Genomic DNA, 25,828 nt, shown 5'->3' on the forward strand with positions numbered 1-25,828 from the left:
TCTGGGTTAGACCTAAGATCTGAGTCAAACTGTGTCCAAGGGGAAAGCACCTGTTAGGATACATGGATCTGTGGAGCCCTCCATGGGATTGGCTTTAGTCTTATTGTACAAGGCATTTGAAAGGAATATCTCCCATTTGTGAGAACTGGCTCTTTATTCATGGCCAGATCTGGAATGGACTGTCACTGCATGTACTAATTGTGTTCCAAATCACTCCCTGTCCTTGGAACAGCCAGATATTATTATTCTCAGCAAGCCCAACCCTCAGGTTCCCTGAAGCTTCCAGTTCCTACCCCAACACTCCTGTTGTGGAGGAGCTCAGGAAACAGTGCAGCAGGAGACATTTAGACTCTCCTTAGGAATCCCTCACAGAAAGCAGTGACTTTGATGAAAGGGAAGGGTCCCCCAGGTTTTACCTAGAAGATGCCTCTTTTGGAAACCTTCTTGAATTGCTGCAACAAAAGGAGACTAGTCCATAAACCCCATTTCCAGGATAAGTCAATTTTCCCCAAGGCCTTTGGGTCTGTCCCATCTGCATCCTGGGTGCCCCCCATGGATGACCTTATTGACTTTGCCATCCAGAGGACATGGAAGGAACTTGTCCACCATAAACCTGGCAATATTTTAGTTTTCTCCAGGAACAGGGTGCACTGAAGTAAGGGACTAAGGGGACTCTCTGTAGATGTCATTGTGGTGTTTGCAGCCACTAAACAGGAGCTGTCTGAAGAGAGCTCCACTGGTCATCTCCCAAATAGGGAATCCATGACTTTGGATAGATTTGGGAAGCAGGTGTACATTTTGGTGTGCCTTCTATCTAAAGCAGTGGATGACACCTCTAAAACAGCAGGTACTGGCATCGTTGTCTGCTACCATGCCTGGATGCAATAATGTGACTTTGTGGAAACCTTCAATAATTAATTTTTGAATGCCCTTTTGGACAGGACTTCCCTGTTTGGTCCCAAAGTTAAAGAAAGCCTAACCAGGAGTGAGCAGGAGGGCAAGACCCTATCTGACATTGACATTCATTTCTCCAGCCCACAATAGTTATTTTCCCACAACAGGAAGGGTGGGAAATGTCTATGGTTCCATAAATCACAGTGTTTCTTCCTAGGCATTTCTGGTGACAGTGCCCCCAAGACAGAGAGGAAAATAATGGATGTCACCCTAGGGGCAGAGGTGGTTTGCAACATCATGGATTTTGCATCCCTTTCTACGACCAACCTTTCAGTGTTTTGAATACTTGCCTGACTGTCCTGCTATGGAAGCAGTCGTGGGATATCTGTCTCTGCACCCATATGTCTGGTCAGCCATCACGTGAGGTTCTTGAGCGCTGTGCATAATTTCCGGAGGTTAATTTCTTCCATTCCTATCCCCACCCCCATTTAAACATCCCACTCAGCAAAAGGCAGGAGCTCTAGAGGTTTCAATGTTGCTAGACAAATGACTCATCCAGGAGGTCCCACTAGACCTGAGAGGATCCGGAGTCAATTTAAGATTCTTTGGTTCCATGGAGACCTCAGGTCAACATTGGACCACGTCATATTGAACACCTTTGTGAAACAGATGTCATTCCAGATGGTTACAGTGCAGTCCATCTTGCTTCTTTTGAGGAAGGATGACAGGATGTGTTCAGTGGACTTCCAAGATGCCTACTATTATGTCAAAAATAGGCAGCCACTATCAGTTCCAGGCACTGCTGTTTGACCTCACCGAGTGTTTACCAAATTCATGGCAGTGGTAGCTGAATGACTCAGGTTGCAGGGGGTCTACATGTTCCCTTATCTGGATGACTGGCTCATGATGGCCATTACAAATTACTCCTTATTCTAGTCAGAGATGCCTTACTACAACTGAGCTCATCTCTGGGGACCATACTCAATTGGGAAAAGTCTGCACTGAAACCTGTGCAGGTGACAGAATTTACAGGGTGCCACCTGGACACAGCCTTTCATATAGCAAATTCTCCATTATCCAGACTATCCTCACTGCAGAACCTTCTCAGGTTCTTCTGCACCAATGCCCCCCAGCTCATTTGCTTATCCATCTCCTTGGATCTATGTCAGCATCTGTCACTTTTGTGCCTCATGTGAGATTTTACTTGAGGGTCCATCAGTGGAACCTCTCAGTTCAGTGGTCCATTCTTCATCAACCTATTGATTTTCCAATCAGTCTTACTCCAATTTGCAGATGGTACATCCAGTGGTGGATAACTTTTCTTCTAGTCCCTTCAGGTCACCCCTTCATATTTCCTCCCCCACAGGCAATAGCGACCACGGATACCAAACCTCTGGGAATGGGGGGGGGGGTCATTTGGTAGGGAAAACAGTCCAGGGCACTTGGTCAGCAACTAAGATCAAAATTCACATCAGTGTCCTGGAGATACAAATGGTCTTCCTAGCACTGCAGACCTTTCGAGATCACCTTCTTAGGGGTGTGATTGCAATCCAGATGGGCAATATGTCCGTCATCTAGTACATCAACAAACAGGGCAGAACCCAATCATAGCCCTGTGTCCAGAGGCCATAAAGGTTTGGCAGTGGGTGATATCTTCCCAGCATTTTTTATGGCATTACATATCCTAGGAAAGTCTAGCATTTTGGCAAACATGCTAAGCAAGTATATTTTCCCTCACGAGTAGTTCCTAAACTCTTCAGTGGCATCAGAGATTTTCAGCTGCTAGGGCCAGTCCTGCAGCAGTCTGTGTGCAGACCCATCCAATCCTAAATGCAGCAATTTTTTTGCCCTGATCCCAGAAGAAGGACAGTCATTGAAGAATGCTGTGTTCCATACTTGGCCCTTGGACTCCTTTAACTTGCCTCTCAACACCGATTATAACCAGGTTTCTTCAGAAGGCTTTCTGGTGCAAGGAGAAAGTGATTCTCATTGCTCCTTATTGTCCCAAGCAGGTTTGGTTCCCCTTCCTTTGGCCTTATCTAGTTCACCCCCCTTGGGTTCTGTATCCAACTCTGGATATGATATCACCCATCCAGTAGGTCTCAGCCAGATACCAAAGCTCCAGTGATGGCTAGAAGTTCCAGGCTTTCATCTGATGTGGTTCACATTCTTGTTTCCTCTAAGAAGACCTCTACCAGGAAAGTTTATAAAAGCAAATGGAAATGATTTTCACTTTGTGTTCTTCCAAGGATCTAGGTCCTTCCTCTGCTCCACTTTCTTCTATCTTGGATTTTGTGACAGGTCTTTTCTGATCATGGGATAATTACTCAACAGTCAAGGCCCAATTGGCTACTATTTCCAATTTTCACTTGGGTGAGAATCATACTCCTGTTGCCTCCCTCAGACTGTCTAAATATTTCATGATTTAGACTTTTCTTATTATGCCGTCCTCTGAGAGATCAGTACCTCCTTGGGATATTACTGTATTGTTACAAAACTCACCATGTAATGCGATCCTATCTCGCCTACATGCATAACTGATGGGCTCGGAGCCGAGAATCGGCTCCGACTTGGCCGATACACTAGCACGGTCTCTCATTGGCTGGGCCAACCCCTTATCTCAGGATGCACCACGCCCAAACCCCCAGATCTCGTTTGCTGCTCCTAGAGTAATGACGTGGTCTCGACTTGGCTGTGGCTAAGTACCCTTCTATTTTGGCCTTTTGGTCACTTTTTTGCAGTTAGCTTAGATTTTTATACTCAAACAGCTATTTTAATAGCTATCTTGTTGTTAGTACCCTTGTGATCTACTGTGTTTGTTTTTTGGATTGTTGTGGTAATTCCTTCTGTTTGGCGGGCTAGGCCTATTTGAGTTAGAGGGCCTTTGCCCTATTTCTTGTCGAGTGTTTAAGTTAGAGCTCTTCCCTCCCTTCCCTCCTTGTGTGTTGAGTGTGTTTAGAGTTAGTATGTCTGGCAAAGAAAAGGAACATAAGCCATCGGGCTTTAAAAAATGTTCAAAATGCAGTTACAAGATGTCGTTGACAGATGGCCACGCCATCTGTGTTTATTGTCTACAGGCTAAACACTTGCAAGAATCTTGCAGTGTTTGCCATGCTTTCTCCTCTCGTGTCCTACATGAGAGAAAAAATAAGCTTATCCTGAAGGGTTTGATCAAGCCAGCCTTCGAGGAAGCTTTGTCTTCTCCCACCTCAAAATCGAAGCAAAAGAAGTCTTCGGTTGCGACAAGTCTGTCGGAGCCGCCTGGAAAAAGAGCTAAATCTCTGTCCCCTTCCTCGGCTCCACTGGTCTCGGAGCCGCAGGATAGAGGATCTAAATCTCGGTCTCCTTCCTCGGCTCCACTGATCTTGGAGTCTCAGGATGAGAGATCAGGTACTATGCCCCCTTCCTCGGCTCCACTGATCTCTGAGCCGCAGGATAGAGGATCTAAATCTGGGTCTCCTTCCTCGGCTCCATTGGTCTCGGTGCCGCAGGAGAGTGTTTCTACTCTGGGGTCGGTTTCGTCGGCGCCGAAAGGGGTCTCTATTCTGGTCGAGTCTGCTTCGGCTCTGATCCTTTTGGAGCCGGCCTCCTAGCTTTGTCTCGGAGCCGATAGAAAAAGTTTCTCGGCCCCCTTCTGTTTCCTCCAGGTCCTCCAGGCTTTCAGATTCAGATTTAGATAGGGTGGTACAGAGGCTCCTCCAGTCACCTGTCTTATCCAAATTATTTTCGGCTCTGGCCCAGTCGGCCCTGGAGCCAGCCCATTCGATACCATTTCTTCCTCCTCCGACAACCTTGGTGTCGTCAGAGCCGGAGTTCTTAGAGTCGGGTGAAGTCCTTGAGTCGGTTCCGAGACCCACTGCTAGTCTGTTGGCACCGACTTCAGCTCCAACCCTTTCTGTGCCTTCCAGAGGTTTCGGTTCTCGGGTGTCCCCAGCCGGGCCCGAGGGGGATTCGTCGGGGCTTCTGGTGTCGGCCCTGAGTCTCCCACTTGGCGCCTCGGCTAGGGGAACCCCGGTCATGGTCTCGGAGACGGGCCTCTCTTCAGATTCTGGTAGGCCCGCCTTCGAAGCTATGAGGAGCACGCTGGCCAAGTCTCTAGTGACTTCACCTGAGTCTGCGACTCCTTCCGTAGACACGGCGACTAGAGATTCTGGTGCCCCCTGTCTTCGGATAGCGCGGCTCCTAGGCCTGAGGATTCCTTCTTGTGTGGTCCCTTGTTTTCTGAGGTGCCTTCAGAGTTCGTGCCTGAAGAGCCCCCCAGGAAAAAGTTGTGCAAGAGGAAGCACATAGACTCCCCAGATGAGTCTGTCACCTCAGACACCGACCTTGATGATGCAGAAGGGTCCCCTAAGTCGTCCTCTGATGATGTCTCGTTCTCTGATATCCTGGAGATCTTGAGACAGAGGGGCGACTGGCCATCCAAAACCCCTACCGCGGAGGAGTCGGTCTTCCTCAATGCCTTCAGAGCCCAACCCTCCGCCTCTTGGGTGTCTCCACACTTCGATGAGTTACTGGACCTTATTTGTCGAAGGGTGTGGGAACACCCTGATTCTGTGGAGCCAGTTCCTTCTCGCCCCAACAAGTTTTTATCCGCACCCCCTGGCAAGGAGTTTCTAACCAAGGGAGTTCTGGTTGATGCTATGGTGGTGGTGTCTGCCACCCAGCAGGATGTGGCAGAGGCATCTACTTCTATCCATCCTCCTAACAAGGAGTCCAGGAGCATGGATAGGTACGGGAAGCGTACCCTGACTTCAGCGACCTTTACTCTGTGGTCGCTGAATTATTTATGTCACTTTACAAGGCTCCAAAGGGATCTCATAAAGGAGTTGGGAGATACCCTGTCGGGTAACATGCCTGAGGTGTTGACGCAGTCTGTCAATGCCCAGCTGTCTACCCTTTCGTCGATTGTTAACTCGTCCATGAGGCTCATATCGTATGCAGCCGAAGGGGCGGGTAGGGCAGCGAGTTCGGGCGTAGCCCTTAGGAGGCAAGCCTGGATGTGCTTGTGTCACTTTGCGGAGGCGTTCAAGTCTTCCTTCACCGACGCTCCATTCGATGGGTCCTCTCTCTTTGGACCTAAGGTGAAAGACACACTCACTAGATGTGAGCAGGAGGGTAAAACTTTGTCTGCCGTTGGGGCCCATTTTTCGCTTCCCTCTAGACCTTATCCCAAGGCTCAGAGGGGAGGAAAGATGTGGTTCAGAAAGTCCCAAAAGTCTTTCCCTGCCCACCAGAGTGACCCCCCCCTTCCAGAAACAGAGGGGGGGGGATTATTCTGGAAGACGTTGCCCTAGAGGTGGCGGAGGCCCCCGCAACTCAGGAGACTGCGAATCCTTTTGTGGTTCCTCCTTCCAGCGTCCCTGAGGGACTGCTCGACTGTGCGTCTCCGGAGCCAATCGGGGGTCGATTCTCGGAGCATCCAAGGGCCTGGGGTTCCATCACTCAGCATCAGTGGGTGCTTCGTATCATTGCCGGAGGTTATACCATCCCCTTTATCCATCCACCTCCACCATCAAGGAAAATCCCGGACGTGCCACCCAGTCAACGGGATCAAGCAGCCATAGAGGTCACAAAGCTGCTTGGAAAGGGAGTCATCCAGCCAGTCCCCGCAGACCAGACCAGATTAGGAACTTGCTCAAGGTTATTTTTGGTGCCGAAAAGAACAGGGGACTTGAGACCCATTCTGGATCTCAGCCACCTAAACCGCTTCGTAAAGAAGTCCAAGTTCCAGATGGTCATTTTGCAATCCATTTTCCCATTGCTGGAAAAAGGAGTATGGATGTGCTCCATCGATCTCAAGGATGCCTATTATCACATCAAGATAAACAGAGCATCCAGGATACATTTACGCTTCCGCCTAGGAGCCAGTCACTTCCAGTTCCGAGCCCTGACCTTTGGTCTCACCACAGCCCCCAGGGTGTTTACCAAATGTCTGGCAGTGGTGACGGCTCACCTGAGACGTCTGGGATTCCAGGTGTTTCCGTATCTAGACTGGCTTCTCACCACCCCCACCAGGCATCTTCTTACTTTAGCCGTGAGTGCTACCATCGAGTTGGGACATCTATTAGGAATTACATTCAACTGGGAAAAGTCTGTATTGCTGCCATCACAGCATGTTGCCTTTATAGGCGCAGAGCTAGACTCTGTAGAGATGCGAGCATTCCTTCCAACAGAGAGGATAAAGATACTACAGGACCAAGTCCTAGCCTTACTGCCCCAACGGAAAGCCCCAGCCAGGATGGTCCTTCAGCTTTTGGGATCAGTGGCGGCCTCCATTCTTCTGGTCCCTCTGGCAAGATTGCACATGCGAATTCTTCAATGGCTCCTGTCGACCCAGTGATCATACCAAGAACTGCCATTGTCCTACTCGATTCTCATCACGGAAACGTGCCGGCGGGATCTTCGTTGGTGCTCCTCTCCTCCAACCTGAACCAGGGGAGATTCTTCTGCCTCCCTCCCCCATTGCCACAGTGACCACGGACGCCTCCCAGATAGGGTGGGGGGGCATTATCTGGGCAGGACGGTTCAAGGCACGTGACATGATCACGAAACCCACTTGCATATCAATGTTCTGGAAATGAGGGCAGTGCTTCTAGCATTGCAGGCACTTCACAGCTCTCTTCCCAAGGGTACCATCGCAATCTTCTCAGACAATATGGCGGTGGTATGGTACCTGAACAAGCAGGGAGGAACCAGGTCTTATCCTCTTTGCAGAGAAGCCATGAGAGTGTGGAATTGGGCGATCGCTTCCCAGAGATTTCTAGTGGCAACGCACATTCCGAGGAAGTCCAATGTGATAGCAGACAGGCTGAGCAGAGTTATTCTGATGCCTCACGAGTGGTCCCTGAACGACCAAGTAGCGGCTCGGATCTTCTCCAAGTGGGGATTTCCCTGCTGCAACCTTTTCGCCAGCCCCTGGAATGCGAAGTGCAGCAATTTCTTCTCCCTGATTCTCCCCAGGGGGAGTCACCCAGGGACGCTCTAGTCCACAATTGGCCCTCCAGTCTGCTGTACGCCTTCCCTCCAGTCCCTCTACTGCCAGAGGTGATTCAGAAGGCGATCTGCTTGGGAAGCAGCATGATTTTGATCGCACCACACTGGCCCCGCCAAGTGTGGTTTCCCTTCCTTCGGAAGTATGCAGTGGAGGTTCCTTGGATTCTAGACCCAGTTCCAGACCTCCTGACTCTTCAGTCAGGTCAGGCCCATCCATCACTGCGAACTCTCAGGCTAGCGGCTTGGCTGCTCCACCTCCGACCTTAGTCAGACAGCATATCCTTTCGCCTGAGGTGGTCCGGATTCTGTCTTCTTCCCACAGAGCTTCCACTAAGGAGATATATTCTAATAAATGGAAATGGTTTGCCATTTGGGCCCAGCGGCACAACCTTGACCCTCTGACAGCCCCGGTGTTGGCAGTATTAGATTTTTTGGCAACTCTTTTTAGACAGGGTTCTGCTGTCTCCACGCTTATAGTCCAATTAGCAGCGATTTCTAATTATCATGTTGCCTTTGAGCCTTCACTCATGAGTCATAAGTTGTGTAAGGCCTTTCTCAAGAGAGCTTGGTTGCTTCGCCCCCTGGTGTCGCAACCTGTTTTGCCATGGGATTTGAATGTGGTTCTAGGAGCCTTGATGTCTCATCCCTTCGAGCCGGTGGCCACTTGTGAGCAAAAGTTCTTATCTTGGAAGACTGCCTTCTTGGTAGCTATTACTTCAGCCAGAAGGGTTTCGGAGCTTCAAGCCCTTTCTGTCAAGCCTCCTTATCTGATATCTCTAAGACTAAATCTGTCATTTCTTCCTAAGGTTTCTTCTGCTCTTTGTCTGCAACAATCTATAGAGCTACCAGTTTTCTTTCCGAAATTTTCCAACAAGGCAGAATACAGGCTTCATCAGTTGGATGTGCATAGACAACTGAGGTTTTACTTAGATAGGACACAGCAGCAGAGGAAATCAGACCAGTTGTTTGTGGCCTTTGCAGATAACAGGATTGGCAAAGCAGTAACTAAGACCACTATCGCTAGGTGGATTAGGGATTGTGTTTCATTTATTTATGCATCAACAGGAAGGGACCTTCCATTTCCAGTTAGAGCGCATTCTACTAGGGCTATGGCAACTTCAGTGGCCTTCCACGCCAGACTGTCTGTGGATGAGATATGTGCAGTGGCCACTTGGGCTTCTCCACATACATTTATTTCTCATTACAAACTGGATGTGGCATCTAGGGGTCGGGCGTCCTTTGGTTCCACAGTGCTCAGGAGTGTTTTCCAGTGAGCCTCCCAGGATCTAGTTGCTAGTAGGTGAGATAGGATCGCATTACATCTTTTAGTTATGTACTTACCATAACGATAGATGTATGTGATCCATCTCGCCTACATTCTTACGTACCCGCCCTCCTTCCCCCTACCTGCTGGATCTGGAGGAAACACTGTTGTGCAGTCAGATTGGCACATGTGGATGAGTTGTTGTGGGGCAAACAAGATCTGGGGGTTTGGGTGTGGTCCATCCTGGGATAAGGGGTTGGCCCAGCCAATGAGAGACTTCGTGCTAGTGTATCGGCTGAGTCGGAGCCGATTCTCGGCTCCGAGCCCATCAGTTATGAATGTAGGTGAGATGGATCACATACATCTATCGTTATGGTAAGTACATAACTAAAAGTTTTTGAACCTGCTAGTGCATTTGACTTAAAGTTTGTTTCTTGGAAGACGCTTTTCTTAGTGGCTGTGACCATGGCCAGGGGAGTTTCTGAGCTGTAGGCAGAACTGTGTGCACCTCTGTATCATGTCATTCACAAGCAACTGTCACAAAGGTGCAGTTCACAAAACCAAACTATATATATATATATATATATATATATATATATATATATATATATATCCAAATACACGAATGAATCAAACTGCAGCAGAATTCAGAGTTTTAATGAGAAAACCTTATAAAGGCAACAATTGCCTACAATTTAATAATACTCTGTTAAAAAAACTATTAAAAATACAAAGGATAAGTGCTTTCATTTGCAGTATATAACATTCAAACACTCTTCAAAGCCATTTTAAAATCACCATGTGAAGGTGACTGTCACATGACTACACTCTTAAAGAGAACTTGCCTTTAAAACTATAAGTAGTTTAACCATGCAAAACACTTTGAAATCATCTTTTGCTGTAGTTGGCAAGCAACTTCAAAATGCTTGCTGTAGACATTACATCATTTAAACCTGGATACATAGTAGGATTCGGGTAAATTTGCCAACGTAATTCTTTTTGTTCTAAAACAGTTTGCTACATCTCACCCTTTAAATCAGCATGCACCTTCTCCAATATTATAAACTGAAAGGTGTGATCTGCATATTGGGAAATGTGCTTATATAAAGCAGTAGACATTTTTGCAGTTTTTATGTCATAAAGATGTTCATATATTGATCTCAAATGACATTCAGTCTTCCCAATATAGTATGCTTGACATCATTTACAAATAGCAGTATATACCACACGACAGTTATAGTGCCCTTTTACTGTTATAGTCTTATTTGTTTTGCATCTTGATGTCACTGTTATATAAGAACACTGTGGACAGGCTCCACATTTATGTATGTATCCTTAATTCTGTGAAATATTTTTTGGTATATTCTCTGATATTGGCAAACTGTTTTAGAACAAAAAGAATTAAGTAGACAAATTTACCTGAGTCCTACTATGTATCCAGACTTAAATGATGTAATGTCTATTGCAAGCATTTTAAAGTTGCATGCCAACTACAGCAAAAGATGATTTTCAAGGTGTTTTGCATGGTTAAACTGCTTATAGTTTTAAAGGCAAGCTCTCTTTGAGTGTAGTCATATGACAGAGCTTATAAAAGCACCTTCACATGGTGATGTTAAAATGGATCTGAAAAAGTTTGAATGTTATATACTGCAAACGAAAGTGGTTATCCTTTGTATTTTGTAATAGTTTTTAACAGAGTATTATTAAATTGTAGGCAGTTGTTGCCTTTATAAGGTTTTATCATTAAAATGCTGAATTCTTCTGCAGTTTGGTTCTTTTGTTTGTCTTTCACAAGGGCAGGGTGTCTTTCTGAAGCAATCCAGATCTCCTTTCCAAAGTGGCTTCTCTTGACTACCTTGAACCAGACTACATCTACATGTGTTTTTCCCTTTTTATTCAAGCAGAGGAGAACACCAACTGCATTCTCTGGATGTTCATCATCAGTTACAGTTTTATGTGTATTGCGCAAAAGACTTTCAGAGATCTGATCAGCTGTTTGTTTCTTTTTCCAAAATGAAGTTTGGATCCAGGGTGTTTTAAGGTAATTCTGTCTAGATGGCTCTCTGAATGTATAACCTTTGTTTATAGGTCTAGAGGCCTTTCTTTACCCTGCAACTGAAGGCTTACTCCATTAGACCAGTGATTGCTTCTTTGGCTTTCTTTAACAGTGTTTCTATTGATGATATATGTACACCCACAACATGGTCTGCAGTACATACTTTCATTTCTCATTATACATTTGTTTTGCAATATAAATCTGAGGCTGCCTTAGGTTCCACAATTCTCTGGAAGATACTTCCATAGTGTTTCTCAGGGTTTTATGTAGCTGGGGACTCTGTCCCACTTGTTAACGAGGATGGAAAAAACATCAAATATAAAAGTTAGGTAGTCACCATAAGTCTATATCTGTGTTCTCTTCTAACATCCATCTCAACATTCCCTGCCAATGTCCCACTTCCAAAAGGTTCCCATTGTAACCCGTTGATCTTAAACAAGGCTTATCTTATCTTCAGCTTTACTCTGGTCTGCCAATATTTTATGGGAGTGTCTTTAACTTCTGATGATATCTTGTTGATGGAGCAAACTCAATCTGAAGGATAGTAAGGTGGTGGAGCATATAGGAAGAAGAGGAGCTTGATCCTTGCTGACAAGAAATTTTGTTTTAGGTGCCAAGACCGGATCTGTTTGAATCTGGTAGGCCCATTTTTTGTGATAGACTGAAGAAGACAACACAGATCTCGAGTTACAGTAAGTGCATAACTTTCATTTAAAGTTTTTGACTTTGAGAACATATTCAATTAAGCCTTGGTATTCATATTGATCACTGCTGCAGAAGCCTTAACTATATGGGTTATATCCTGGTAAGGATATAGCAACCAGCCAGCTTGCCCAAAAAGTTAGATCAAGCAGAGCTGAGAAAAAAAAAGATTTGTTTGGGCATTAAACCTTTCTGAGTTTTCCTGATGCCGAAGAGTTCTTCTCTTGCAAGCTTTCAACTGATTGTTGACTGACACTGTTCCATTGATGGTCAGATAAATTCCCTTCTGGGAAGAAGCTTCCCACTTCTTTATTTTATGACAGAAAGATGACAGAAAGTGAACTTTTCTGTGAAATGGATCATTTAAGCTGGAGAAAAAAGTGTTTTTATAGACTGTCACATGACTTTTAGTAAGTGCAATACATTAATGTTACTTTTTACATCTGGGGAAAAGTTGTTAAAACTAACTTAAAACAACTTATGTGGTAAAACTTATTTTACTCTTGGACCTGGGATAAGTATTTAAAGGGTTTTTCACCATGTTTTTGTGTGTATACATAACAATTTACCTTTTTAATACTTATTTGTTTCATCTAATACTACTACAAGGTTTCCTTAGGAATAAGATATCTTTGAGACTTTCTATTGGGTACTGTCAATGCAGAGGGACAACCTACCAGTTCCTTGGTTCTTTGAACCACAAAAGAAAAAATTGCTAAGTAGCCTTTGCCACTTAAACAGGATACTAAAGTACCTCAGCCACAGATGAGTGACTGCTGTGGCTATTTCTGGTTCCTCAGACCATTCATCTTTTTCCTTGGCTCCCTCTGGTGTAGTCCCTTCAGCCAACATATTCTGTGGCTGTAGGATTGCCCTTACTAGGCAAAGGAATATCTCTTTGCCTGGTCATACTGAAATGCCTGTCCCTATGGAGGTTTTGCCTGTCAAAAAGAAGCAAAAAAGTTAGACATATCTTTTTTCCTGTTTCAGTTACTTTGGACAGGAGTGAGTTATTGATCATAACTGAGGATTTAATTCAGGCTCTTAACCCTTCCAGTCTTGGTGTTTTGGTAAAAAGAAAAAAAAAAGGAATTCTTCATTTTCTGAGCAGGTTCAGATTTTGAACTACTAAATGATTGTGAAGGGACAAGTTCAGATCCCATGTTGCCTATTTTTGTCTGATTCAACTTTGGGTTTCTGGATCAGACCAGATCTGACCTTGGCACCAGTCTTGAAGCTTTTTGGTTCCAGAGCTCTTACTTCTCCCCTACCTGTAAATTTCTGGCCTCCACCCTGCTACCTCAGATCTCATTTGCAATCTAAAGTGTGCAGACTTGCATCCAAGGGCTCCTCTAGCTCATATTGTATCCTTTATGGAACATTTTGTCCAACTTCCCCCTTGCCAAGAGAGCTTTCACTCTCACGTTTATTATAAAACTGTTAAAAAAATTTCTTGGGTAGCTTATGTGTGCTTTTTTCTTGCTGGTATAGGTGGTTAGTAAGTCTGTTACAGTTTTCTAGATCATAGATAAAAGATCTGAAGTTGTTAATCTTCTTCCTATTCATCACTGATGGATTCGGAACCGAGTCGGCCTAATACGAAGCTCGCGTACACCAAAAACTCTTGCGCTAAGCTGCTACCCACAATGCCCTTCTCCCAGTTACCTCAGATCTAATTTGCCGCACAGCCGTATAGCAGCGTTTCACCGAGCTCTCCAGCTAAGTGTTGTATTTTTTCAAATTTACTGTATTTCTAAGTTTTTTTCTCCTAAAAACTCTTCCCTATCTTATTATCTCAACTAGCTCTACCCACAGATATCCTCTTCTTACCATTGTTGGTAAACACCCTTCTTTACCCTTGTGGTATTCTTAATACCAATGTTGGTATTTTTCTCTTTTTCTTCCTTTCGCTGTTCTTTTTTTTTGGATTGTTTAGTCGATATACCCAGTATGTTTGAAAAGAAAGGGACTTTGAGATTTAAGCATTGCACTTCCCGCAATGGTAAATTCCCCAGTAGCGACCTGCATGATGATTGTGTATATTGTCTGGGGTTTCCCACTTATCTGTGAAACCTCCCTGTCAGATTTGTATCAGTTTCAGTCAGCGAACACTGAATGAGAGGAAAAATAAACTTATTTTGAAAAGCCTGCTTTCTTCTCCCTTTTCTGAGGCTCTTTCTGCATCAAAGGTCTCCACCCCTCCATCAAAGGACAAAAAAATCCTCATTCTGACCCCTCTTCACCGGCTGGTGATAAGGGCAAGCCTTATAAGCATAAGGCCCACAAGTCCTCCACGGAGCACAAGATTGCCTCCTTGGCTCTGACCACCTCAGTTCTGAGTTTTGCTCCAGTGGTCTCTGCTGATATCTCGATGACTTCCACATTGGCGCCGTCCTCTGCACTGACTGCTATGGTTCCAAGTGTGATTTCGGCTCCAGCCTTATTGCCTGCTATTACCTCGGTACCGATGTCCCCCATCTCTTTTCCAAGATCGGTACCGACCACTTCTTTGGAGCCGATAATAACTTCCACTCCAGCCTTTCCCTCAGCTCCGAGCTATTTCTCAGCACCGTTAGTCTCCCTTGTGCCTGTTTCAAAACTGGAATCCTCTGTGCCAACCCTTCCTACACCATGGACCCAGTACTCCTTGTCTTTGGATCCGTTTTCAGGACAAGCCTTTAGCCCCTTTTGAGACCGACCTGACTCCCCCTCAGCATTGTCAGTAAGGTCCACCAGGAGTCTGTCTGAATTGGATGTAGTGCGCCTGTTCGATCAGCTGCTGTGACAGCCAGAGGGATTACAAATTTTCCTAAAACCCATCCCATTCCGGGTTTTGGGTCCATTGCCCCCTCGACTCCCACGTATTCTCCTCCTTTGGACCCTTTGGTTCCGAGGATCATAGCTCCGACGTCTTTGGGGGAAATCCTCTCCTCAGCACCGACAGTGACCTTCTCTGAGGCCCCTTTGGGTTTTGGTTCCTTCGGAACCATCCCTTCCTCAATCTCATGCTTCAGGGGTGGAACTCCTGGCTCCAGGTACGGTTCCAGTTCTTTCATCGGTTCCGTCTTTGGAGCTCCTGCCTCGGTTTTGCTTGAAGCTCCATCCCCGGGAGCGGGCCATGACCTTGGTTCTGAGAATGTCTTCCTCGGTTCCGGGCTCCCATTCCTCTTTGGGTGAGCCTACCTTCCAGGTGATGGAGAGGGTGCTTGCTTTGGGAAGCGATCCTCCTATGTCGGACTTTCCCCCTCCTCTTTCTAAGCTGCAGGTGTCACAGGCCACCTCCCCAGGGCACAGAGAGCGCAAGCCTCAGAAACCCCTGTTCAGGGTAACCTCCTTTCTGAGTCTTCTTCAGATGCTCCCACTGAAGAACCACCTCAGAAACGGATGTTTAAGAGGAAACACATGGACTCCCCGGAGGAGTCCCTCACTGAAGATACAGACTACGATGATGGAGAAGGGTCCACACGGTCACTCCCTGACTATGTCTCCTTTGGAGACATCCTGGAAATTTGAGGTAGAGGGGTGACTGGAAACCCTCCAACCCTTCCTCAGAGGAATCCGTATTCCTGCAGGCCTTCCACTCTCGGCCCTCTACTTCTTGGGTGAACCCCCGCCAATGAGTTAGCCCAGCTCATCGTGCAGCAGGTGTGGAAGAACCCTGATACCTTTGAGGCCATTCCCTGGAGGCCAGACAAGATACTTTCCCCTCCTGAGGAACACCCCATTGGTCTAGAGGCTTACCAGTGGATGCTATGGTGGTGGCGGCTGCCACAAAAAAGGACCTTGCAGAGGTACTGTCCATCCATGCAACAGAGAGTCCCGGGCGGTGGACAGATTAGGGAAGTGAGTGTTTTCTTCAGCGACCTTTGCTGTCAGGTCTCTGAATTATTTGGCACATTTTATGAGGCTCCAAAGAGATCTCATTTCTGAACTCTCTGGGACCCTCATGGGTCAAGTTTCTGACTGGGCACGTGATAAAGTTGCTTCTCAGCTTGCTGCCCTAGAGTCGATCTCCAACTCGTCCATGAGGTTGCTGTCCCATGCAACTAAAGGGGCGGCTAGAGCTGTGGCTGCAGGTGTAGTTATGAGACGCCATGCCTGGATGCGCATTTGTGACCTCGTGGACTCCTTCAAGTCTTCCTTCTTGAGCGCCCCTATTGAACCGTCTTCTGTGTTCGGTTCTAAAGTGAAGGACACATTAACCAGGTGCAAGCAGGATGGAAAAACCTTGTCTGCCATTGGCCTATGTTTTTCCACACCTCAGCGCTCTTTCTCCAGGAACCAGAGGAGTGGAAAGATATGGCACAAAAAATCTCGGGGCCCTTTCTGTAGTGCACGTGGTGAGGATTCCCCAGAGGCAGAGGGCTTTCAGTAATGGAAGACACCCCTTTAGGGGCAGAGGGGGTCCCCAAAATCAGGACTCCAGGGATTTTTTCTCCGGACGACCTTATCAGCGCTACTGAAGCACTGCCGTATTGCTTTCCTCTGGAAGCAGTCGGGGCTCGTTTTTCTCTGCACCAAGCTGCCTGGCACTCTGTTACAAATGATCAGTGGGTGCAGAGAATAATTTCCAGAGGTTATTACATCCCTCTAATCTCTTACCCAAGGCCTCCAAAATGCCTTCCTGATGTTCCACCCAGTCAAAGGGAAGAGGCAGCTTCAGAAATAAAAAAGCTGTGTCAAAAATGAGTCATCCAACAAGTCCCCCCCAGACCAGTACGGATCCAGTTTCTACTCAAGATTATTTTTGGTGCCAAAAAAGACCGGGGACTGGAGACCCATTTCAGATCTCAGCCAACTAAACAAATCAGTAGTTCAGACCAAATTCCACATTGTCACGATACAATCCATTCTCCCATTTCTTTGGGAGGGTGTGTGGATGTGCTCGATAGATCTCTGAGATGCATATTACCACATCCAAATGGACAAGCACTCCAGGTGTCTCTTTCGCTTCCAGCTGGGAGCCAATCATTACCAATTCAGAGCCCTGCCATTTGGTCTCCCGACTTTCCCCCAGAATGTTCACAAAATGTCTAGCAGTGGCAACAGCTCATATGAGACTACTGGGATTCCAGCTGTTTCCGTATCTAGATGATTGGCTCCTCTCCACCCCCACAAGCACCTACTGGTCATGGTGCTTTGCTACACTCTGGCACTGGTGGAGTTTCTAGGCATTACAATACACTGGGAAAAATCCAACCTTCATCCTACCCAACAATTGGAATTTGTAGGAGCAGTATTCAATACTCAAACAAGCCAAGTCTCTCTCCCACCTCACAGACTTCAGAGATTAAAATTGCAAGTACAAGTGATACTCTGTCGAAGGAAGGTGTCTGCTAGGGAAGTTCTACAGGCTCTGGGGTCTGTGGTGGCAGCCATCCCGATTGTTCCCCTGACAAGATTGCATATGAGACTATTACAATGGCTCCTTTTCTCCCAGTGGATATCCAATCTCCATCCTCTAAACTTACAGATTCCCATCACCAATTCCTGCAAACAAGATCTCCTCTGGTGGATGAGAACAGTCAAAAATCTTTGGTGTCACCCCTTCCAGACTCCCCAACCCAATGCCACCGTGACCACAGACACTTCCCCGATAGGGTAGGGGGGGGGGGCACTTCCAGGGAAAGACAGTCCAAGGCACATGGTCCAGCTTAGAACTTGCATATCAACATCCTGGAGTTGAGCGGTGCTGTTGGTGTTGGAGGCACTTCATCCGCTCCTTCCATCAGGAATTATTGCAATCCAGTCGGACAAAATATGTCTGTCGTCTGGTACATAAACAAACAGGGAGGGACCAAATCCTACCCCCTATGTCGCGAGGCCATGAGAATTTGGCATTGGGCGATAGCTTCCAACTGCTTTCTTATTGCAACGCATATCCCGGGAAGCTCCAACTTGATTACGGACAGGCTGAGCAGATGCATCCTCCGTCTTCAGCCATTGGGGCCAGCCTTGCTGTGATCTTTTTGCTTCCCCTTCAAACAAAAAATGCAGCAGCTACTTTGCCCTCTTTCCCCCAGATGGGGAATCACCGAGAGACGCTTTGACTCATGATTGGCCCACGGGTCTCCTCTATGCTTATCCTCCAATATCTTTGATACCCCTATTTATAAAGAAAGCAATCTGGTTGAGATGCAAAGTAATCTTCATTGCCCCTTTCTGGCCTCGACAAATGTGGTTTCCCTTCCTCTGACCTCACCTATTGCAACCTCCTTGGATCCTGGATACTCATCAGGACCTGATATCTCACCCACAAGGGCTGACTTTCCCAAATCTGTCCACTGTCAAGCTGACAGCTTGGTTTCTCCACTTCCATTAGTCACCAGGCAGGAAACCCTCTCCTCACCTGTTCGTGATATTATTCTGGCCTCCCATAAATGATCCACCAGAAAACTCTACAGAGACAAGTGGAAAAGGTTCACTATCTGGTCTAATAATCACATGCTAGATCCTTTTTCAACTCCTACAGCTGCTATACTCCAGTATCTTTCTGAGTTGTTTGACAATGGGACATCAGCTTCTACTATTCAAGTACATTTAGCAGCTATTTCCAATTTCCACAACTGTTCGGATGGCATCCCTCTTAGCTCCACCCGACTTTGCAAGATCTTTCTCAAGGGAGTTTTCCATAGCAGACCTCCTATCAGGCAACCTGTAGAGACATGGAATCTCTCTCAGGTTCTACAGTCTTTCTCTCTACCCCCCTTTGAGCCTGCTGTGACATGTGATCTACAATTCCTGTCATGGAAATCTTTGTTTTTGGTAACGGTCACATCAGCCAGACGGATATCTGAGTTACAAGCCTTATGCATCAAGAGCCCATATTTAATCTTCCATAAGGACAGAGTATCCCTTCGTACTAACCCATCCTTTCTCCCCAAAGTGCTTTCTGACTTTTCTATTAACCAGTCCATTGAGCTGCCTGTGTTTTTCCCAAATTATTCCAACAAGGTTGAATACTGCCTACATTCATGGGAACTACATTTCTACTTGAACAGGACTAAGTCCTTCTGCAAGTTGGACCAGCTTTTCATTTCCTTTTCTGGCCCAAGAATGAGATGTGCTGTATCAAAAGTTACTTTATCAAAATGGCTCAGAGATTGCATTACTTTTTCATACTCTCTTGCGAATGAATCTACACCTGTTCAAATCAAAGCTCATTCAACTAGGGCCATCACAACTTCAGTTGCCTTTCACTCCAGGGCTTCCATGGATGATATTTGTGCAGCAGCCATTTGGGCTAAACCCCATTCCTTCATCACACATTACAAATTGGATGTGGTCTCCAGGGGACGAGGGGCCTTTGGCTCAATGGTTCTCAGGTATGTTCTTCCATAAAGGCCACCCAGGTTCTCCAAGTAGCTTGGGATTCTGTCCCATCAGTAATGACTAGGAAGAAGATCAACTTCAGATAAAGAAGTTATGTCTTACCATAACGTTCCATCTGAGTTATTGATCTTCTTCCAGTCATCACACCCTCCCTCCATCCCCCACCAAAGGCTCCTGGTGGATCTTCTGGGTCTTTGTGGTGTTTCAGGGTTTCTGCTCAGAAATGGCCTCTGTTTTTCTGTTTTCTCCTATATGTTGCATGCAAATACGATCTGAGGTAACTTGGAGAAGGGCATTGTGGGCAGCAGCTTAGCTCAAGAGTTTTTGGTGTATACGAGCTTGGTATTAGGCCGACTCGGTTCCAAGGGCTCAGAACCAAGCCCATCAGTGATGACTGGAAGAAGATCAACAACTCAGATGGAACGTTATGGTAAGACATAACTTCTTTTTTTCTTAAGAGTGTTAAATAGAAGCTTTTAGGACTATTTACCTTAGTAAAGTTATGTTTAGTGTCTGATTAGTTACATAGATAAATTCAGTCAGCCAATAATCATGTGTATATGTTTTATTCTTTTCTTCATGGCTGATGATCAAGGATTTAAAAAGTGCATATAGTGTGGGCAGAAGCTGCCTCCCCTGGACTCACACTCCTTCCATGTCTATTTTTAGGAGCTGCTCATTTAGATGCTTCTTGTCAAGCCTGTGCTTCTTTTTACTGTTCAAGCTTTACAAACTAGGTGTGAAAAACTAATTGTCAAGGGACTCCTTCCTCCCCAGATAGGGTCTGCTGCTCCTACATCTTCATCCACTTCATCTCTCAAAATCAAAGACAAATCCAGGGAGAAACCAGATGCAGACAAGGATAAGGAAAAATGTAAGGAGAGGGCAAAAGAAAAAGGAAACTACAAGAAGTTCCATAAGAGATCTCTGAATCCCTCCCTGTCTTCAGAATCAGATCCAAAACCCTGAGGCTATTGGAAGGGACAGTCTCTCTGCACTGTATGTCTCCAACTTGGCCTTGGTTCTCACTGGAACTAGTCAGCCCCAGATTTCATTCCCCAATTCTTCAGGAGAAGCGCTACTCCTGACTACATAGTCTTTGAGGAGTTTGACCAAACAGGACATCAACAGAATGATGAGAAAATTTCTCCAAATCCACATACAGCTTTGGGTTGTCTCAGTACAGTACTCTGGGAACATAGTGCTGGTCCATCTACCCTCCTTTATGCTCTTTTCTGGAACTAGTTCACCTGTCAGTGCTGATAACTTCTGGCCCGATCTGCCCTGGAGAACCTTTGTTGGAGGCAGTAGTTCAGCTAACTTTGACTTCAACTGGTTCCCTTCTTATTTCAGGACTGACACATCTGGATCTGGAAAAGTCTTGGAGCCAAAGCTTCATCACTGAGGTTTGAGGGTGGGTTTGAGCCAGAAACTGTCAGAGACGTCTTTTCCCCTTAGAGCTTTGGCAATAGATAGCTCAGCATTGAGATCAGCCTCGGGGCTGAGACCCATCAGTTTGGAGGTTTCTGTTCTGTTTGAGGTCAGAAGGGAGCATATGGAGTAGGTGGCTTCTTCAGCCTTTTAGGCTTTTCATGGGGTACTGTTGATACAGACGGAGGGATGGAAATTTGGCACTATATCAACCTCATCTTGGGTTGGCTTCTGTTTCTCATCCTTCTGTCAGACAGGGTTAGCTCCCAGTCTGATTCTGAGCCCTCTGAAATTCCCCTTCTGATAATTCATAGGAAACAGAGTGCAGACAGAAGCACTTATACTCTTCTACTGAGTCTGTCACAGATTACATGGATTTTGATGAGGGTGAAGGCTCCCAAAGATCCCCCTCTGAGGACATCACATTTGGTGAGATTCTTGGAATTGATGAAACAGAGAGGGGGGTGGTCCACAGTTAGATCCTCTCCTGCCATGTCTGTGTTCTTGGAAGCCTTTGGGTCCATCTCATCTTCTTCCTGGGTGGTAACACCCTTTAATCCACTCATTGATTTGATGGCATAACAGGCATGGAAAGACACTGATGTGGTGGGGCATATCCGCAAGAAGCTAGACAATATTCTCTCCACTCCCGCTGACAGGAAACATTGGAACAAGGATTCACCATTTGATGCAGTGTTTGTAACAGCAGCCACAAAGAATGAATTATCTGAACAGAGTTCCTCAGTTGATCCCCCTAATAGAGAGTCTGGAGCGATGGTCCACTTTGGGAAAAGGACCTGCACTTCAGCAACCTTTGCTGTGAGGACAATGAATTATTTAACTTGTGTCACCAGATTTCAGAGAGAGTTGAACAGAATTTCCAAATCTCTCTTGGGGGTATTACCAGCTGATGTTCAGAAGACAGTAGATTCCCAGCTGTCCACCTTCCAGTCGTCATCCAATGTAGTCATGTGACTGCTTTCAAACACAGCTGATAGTGCAGCTAGGGCTGTAGGCACTAGAATTTCCATTCACTGCCATGCCTAGAAGTACATGTAAGACTTTGCAGAAAGCTTCAGGACACCCTTCGTTAATGTCCCTTTAGATGGATCCACTCTATTTGGACCCAAAGTTAAAGAAACACTCACTAGGAGTCAGCAGGAAGGTAAAAGTCTTGCTGCAGTAGGCATCTGCTTCTCCATGCCCAAGAGATCATACTCTAAGAAGCAGCAAGCTGGAAAGAGGACGTGGTTCAGGAAATCACAGATTCCTTATCAGGAGACTCCTGGAGATAAGCTTCCTCATGGCAGGGGAGAAGGTAAAAGTAATAGATATTGCCCCAGAGGAAGGGGTGGGCTGCAGAATCAGTGATTATGTGGACCATTCTCCAAGAAACTCTTTTAGCATCCCTGAAGGTTTGCCCAACTGTTGCTTGCAAGAGGCAATTTGGCAATGCTTATCTTTACAGCCACAAGCCTTGCAAAGCATCACCACAGATTCTTGGGTGCTAAACATTATCTCCAGAGGTTATTCTATACTGTTTTCCCTTTCTCCAGTCAAATGGGAAAGAGTTCTCAGGGTTCCACCCAGTCAATGAGAACATGCAGCAGCAGATTTCCAAGCTGCTAGGAAAAAAAGAATCATCCAATCAGTCTTTACAGACCAAATGGTATCCAGAGTCTACTCATGATTCTTTTTCATACTCAAGAAAAAACAAAGACCTCAAGACCTTTTTTTGACCTGAGGCATTTGAATCCATATGTCAAACAGACAAAATTACGGTAGGTCATGCTACAATGCATTTTGCCTGTATTGAGACAGGATGATTGGATGTGCTTGATAAACCTCAAGGACACACATTATGTGAAGACAGAGAAGCATTTGAGGAGGGTTCTCTGTTTCTGGCTGGGAGACAACCTTTATCAGTTCAGAGCTATGCCCTTTGGACTCATCACAGGCCCCTTGGGTGTTCACCAAAATCATGGCAGTAATAGCACTGCAGTTGTGCTTACTAGGGATCCATCTTTTCCTATATCTAGATGATTGGCTCTGTGATGATAGGAGGTACTGTGCTAACTCATCTTGCTGGAATTTTGTAAATAATTATATGTCATTTCTATATCGAACTGATTTGTGCAGATACTTGTGCTGAAACTGCATTTGCGAGGTTTGCTTGTGTTAAAATGCATCAACAGTGCATCCTGCTAGAATGAAAAGAAATGTACAGGTATTATTGTAACTGAATTAAATGTATATGCTTTAATAGAGGTCAGTGGGACAGCAAAGGTTAACCAGCTAGCTTACTTTAAGAAAAAAAATAAGGGAAATGTAACTGAGCTGTTAAAACATTAAAACAACACCCCACAGTGCTGAATAGCACTGGAGATAGTGGGTCTGGAAGAAGCCGTTGTTCATTAGCTCAGTAAAAAAAGGGGAAGTCCCATGCACTGCCATAAACTCTTAGATGTGTATTGTAGTTGTCTATGCTAAATTCCTGTTTCAGCTTCAAAGGGGGTTACTGTGAGAACCTAGAGTCAGGTGACCAGATGAGGTCATTCTGCAAGCCATCTTGGATATTAGCAGCAAGTAAATCTGTACCAGCTTTTCCCAGAGGTAGGTGTGTGTGTGTGTGTGTGTGTGTGTGTGTGTGTGTGAAAAATCAAATCTCACAGTTTGTGTGTGTCACCTACTTGGAGCAGGGACATCAAGCACTGGGCTTACAGAGAGAGCACTGGAGGTCTTGGCTTGGACTCTTGGCTGAGGACTTAACCCTACAGTTGCACCAGTGGGGAGTCTTATTGGGGACCTTGGAGGGAGACAGATAGAGAGATCCAGACCCCAGACTGAGTCTGTTCCCTGTGTGCTCTTAAGGGAAATTGTGCTTGATGCAGAGAGGTCTGCTCTGGAAATACTGAGTGGTTCCATTTGTATTCCAAGTCCATGTCCCTCTCCAGTGTCAGTGGTGAGGATTCAGGCTCCTTGATTACTATTACATATTGGTTGTCAGTGGTGAGATCATTACGCATCACATATTGGAGAGCATTGGTAGGATATTAATTGAACTCCTATAGCCTGTAAGCAGTTGTCAGTAAAAAAATGTGTACTCTAAAGCAGCCACACAGTAGACATTTACAGTTTCATATCACAATACTTTTATTTATTTACTTTTTGTTAGCTTAGTCAGGGAGAGCAGGCAAATATGTCAGCAGAGGATTATGGCAAGCTGATAAGGAACCAGTTGGCTGAGATGTGCCAAGCCAAAGGACTGGTGCATACCAACCTGACTAAAGGGGAAATTATTTCAGCCTTAATCACAGCTGCAGCACATACCAGCAACCAGGAAGACAACCAATCTGGCACTGCAGATGTACAGCTCTCAGAAACACAACTGTTTAACTTTTCCTCAGAGGATTTAAAAAATCCATCTGGAGTTAGAGACATGAACTGGAGGCCAAATGTTTGGAACTAGAATCATCAGAGAGACTGCAGCATTTGGAGGCTGAAGAAAAGGAGAAGCAGTGTCAACATGAGAGGGAGATGCTGACTCTTTGTCAGGGTCATGGAGGTAATGGGGAAGTGAATAACCAAACCCCAGAAGCAATAAAGGTCAGTACATTCCGGCCACAATTTACAGAGAGTGATAATTTTGATAACTTTACTAATATATTTGAAAGGGTATGTAAACAGTATAATGTTGACCAAGGGCTCTAGGTGTGGTTTCTGACTCCCTTACTCCATAGTAAAGCTGTAACTGCTGTTTCTAAATTGATACTGACTGCTTAAACTGTGATACTGTTAAAAATGCTTATTGGAATGTATTAACACCTGAAGCTTACAGAGGAAAGTTTTGTGAGCATAGATGCAAGACAGATGAAATTGTATGTGATTGTATTGCTGAACTAAACACTTATTTTCATAGGTGGGCGAGTGGGTGTCAGGTCACCACTTTCCAAGGGCTGGCATACCTTTTGGTGAAGGAACAAGTCCTTAGGACTTTGCCTGAGGACATGAGAATCTGGTTAGCAGACAGGGAATACAACTCTGCAGATGAACTAGAGGAAAAAAGGGATACTTACTTAGCAAGCAGAGCATCACTGCACAGGAAAGAGATACTCAGTGTTGCACATGGATATAAGGGAACTCACAGAGTCCACCAGTAATGGGGAAGCCACTAGTTCAGGTTCACATCCAGGATCAAGGGTTAAATGTTTTAAATGTAACCAATGAGGCCATGTAGCCCATAGATGTTCATGGAGGCAAGGTGGGAAACAAAAGGTGGGGGAGCCAGCAAGTGGGGATAACAGAATCTCAGTGGTAAGTTGTCTGGAGACAACAGGGGTACCAAACCACCACCAGAGTTTGTATCCTATCTTGATGGATGGAAAACAGGCCACTGCCAAGAGAGACACCACCTCTGATTCAACCATTGTGAAGCCTGCAGTGGTTAAAGAGGAGCAGTACTTGCTTGGGCAGTTCACTCCAGTCAGAGCTTTAGGAGGGATCCCATTCCAAATACCTTTGGCCAGGGTTCACCTAGACTGTGAAGGTGGAAAAGGAAGCAAGCAAGTAGATGTATTTGAGGATATCCCTGCAGATGTCTTGATAGGGAATGATTTTGATAATACAGTACCTTGTGTGTATGCAGTTACATGCAGTCAGGCTTGGAGACAGGCATGTGAGTCTGGTAGCCTGGGGGAGACCCAGGCAGACTACAACCTTCAAGCCAGGACTGGTGATGTGGCTAATTCAAGGAGGGAAATGCTCTGTAGCAGTGAGGCTGAAGATGAGCTCAGCTGCTGGCAGGTCCTGATGTTCCTTGGACAGGGTGACTGCAAGAGCAGAGGTGAGTGGTAGTACCCAGGCTGACAGTGAGGCACCACTGTCAGAAGATACAAGGCTTACTGTGGAAGGGGAGCTGGCAAGAGTCACAAAGATAAAGTTGAGAAAGGCTCATTTCTCAGACCCTACATTACAAGGCTTGAAGGGAGGTAGCTAAGGAGGCACCTAATTCTCAAGGAAAAGGGGAGTCTGTATACTGGAACAAAGGGCTACTGTATAGAGGGCTAGAAGGTGAGGTATACAGCAGTTGGTCGTGCCCAAACCCTACTATCTGGCACTTCTAGCCATAGCCCATGGCATTCCTTTTTGGCCTGGGA

This window comes from Protopterus annectens, chromosome 1.part0 (genome assembly GCF_019279795.1).
Source record: "Protopterus annectens isolate FY-2018-M chromosome 1.part0, PAN1.0, whole genome shotgun sequence".
NCBI classification, from domain to species: Eukaryota; Metazoa; Chordata; order Ceratodontiformes; family Protopteridae; genus Protopterus; species Protopterus annectens.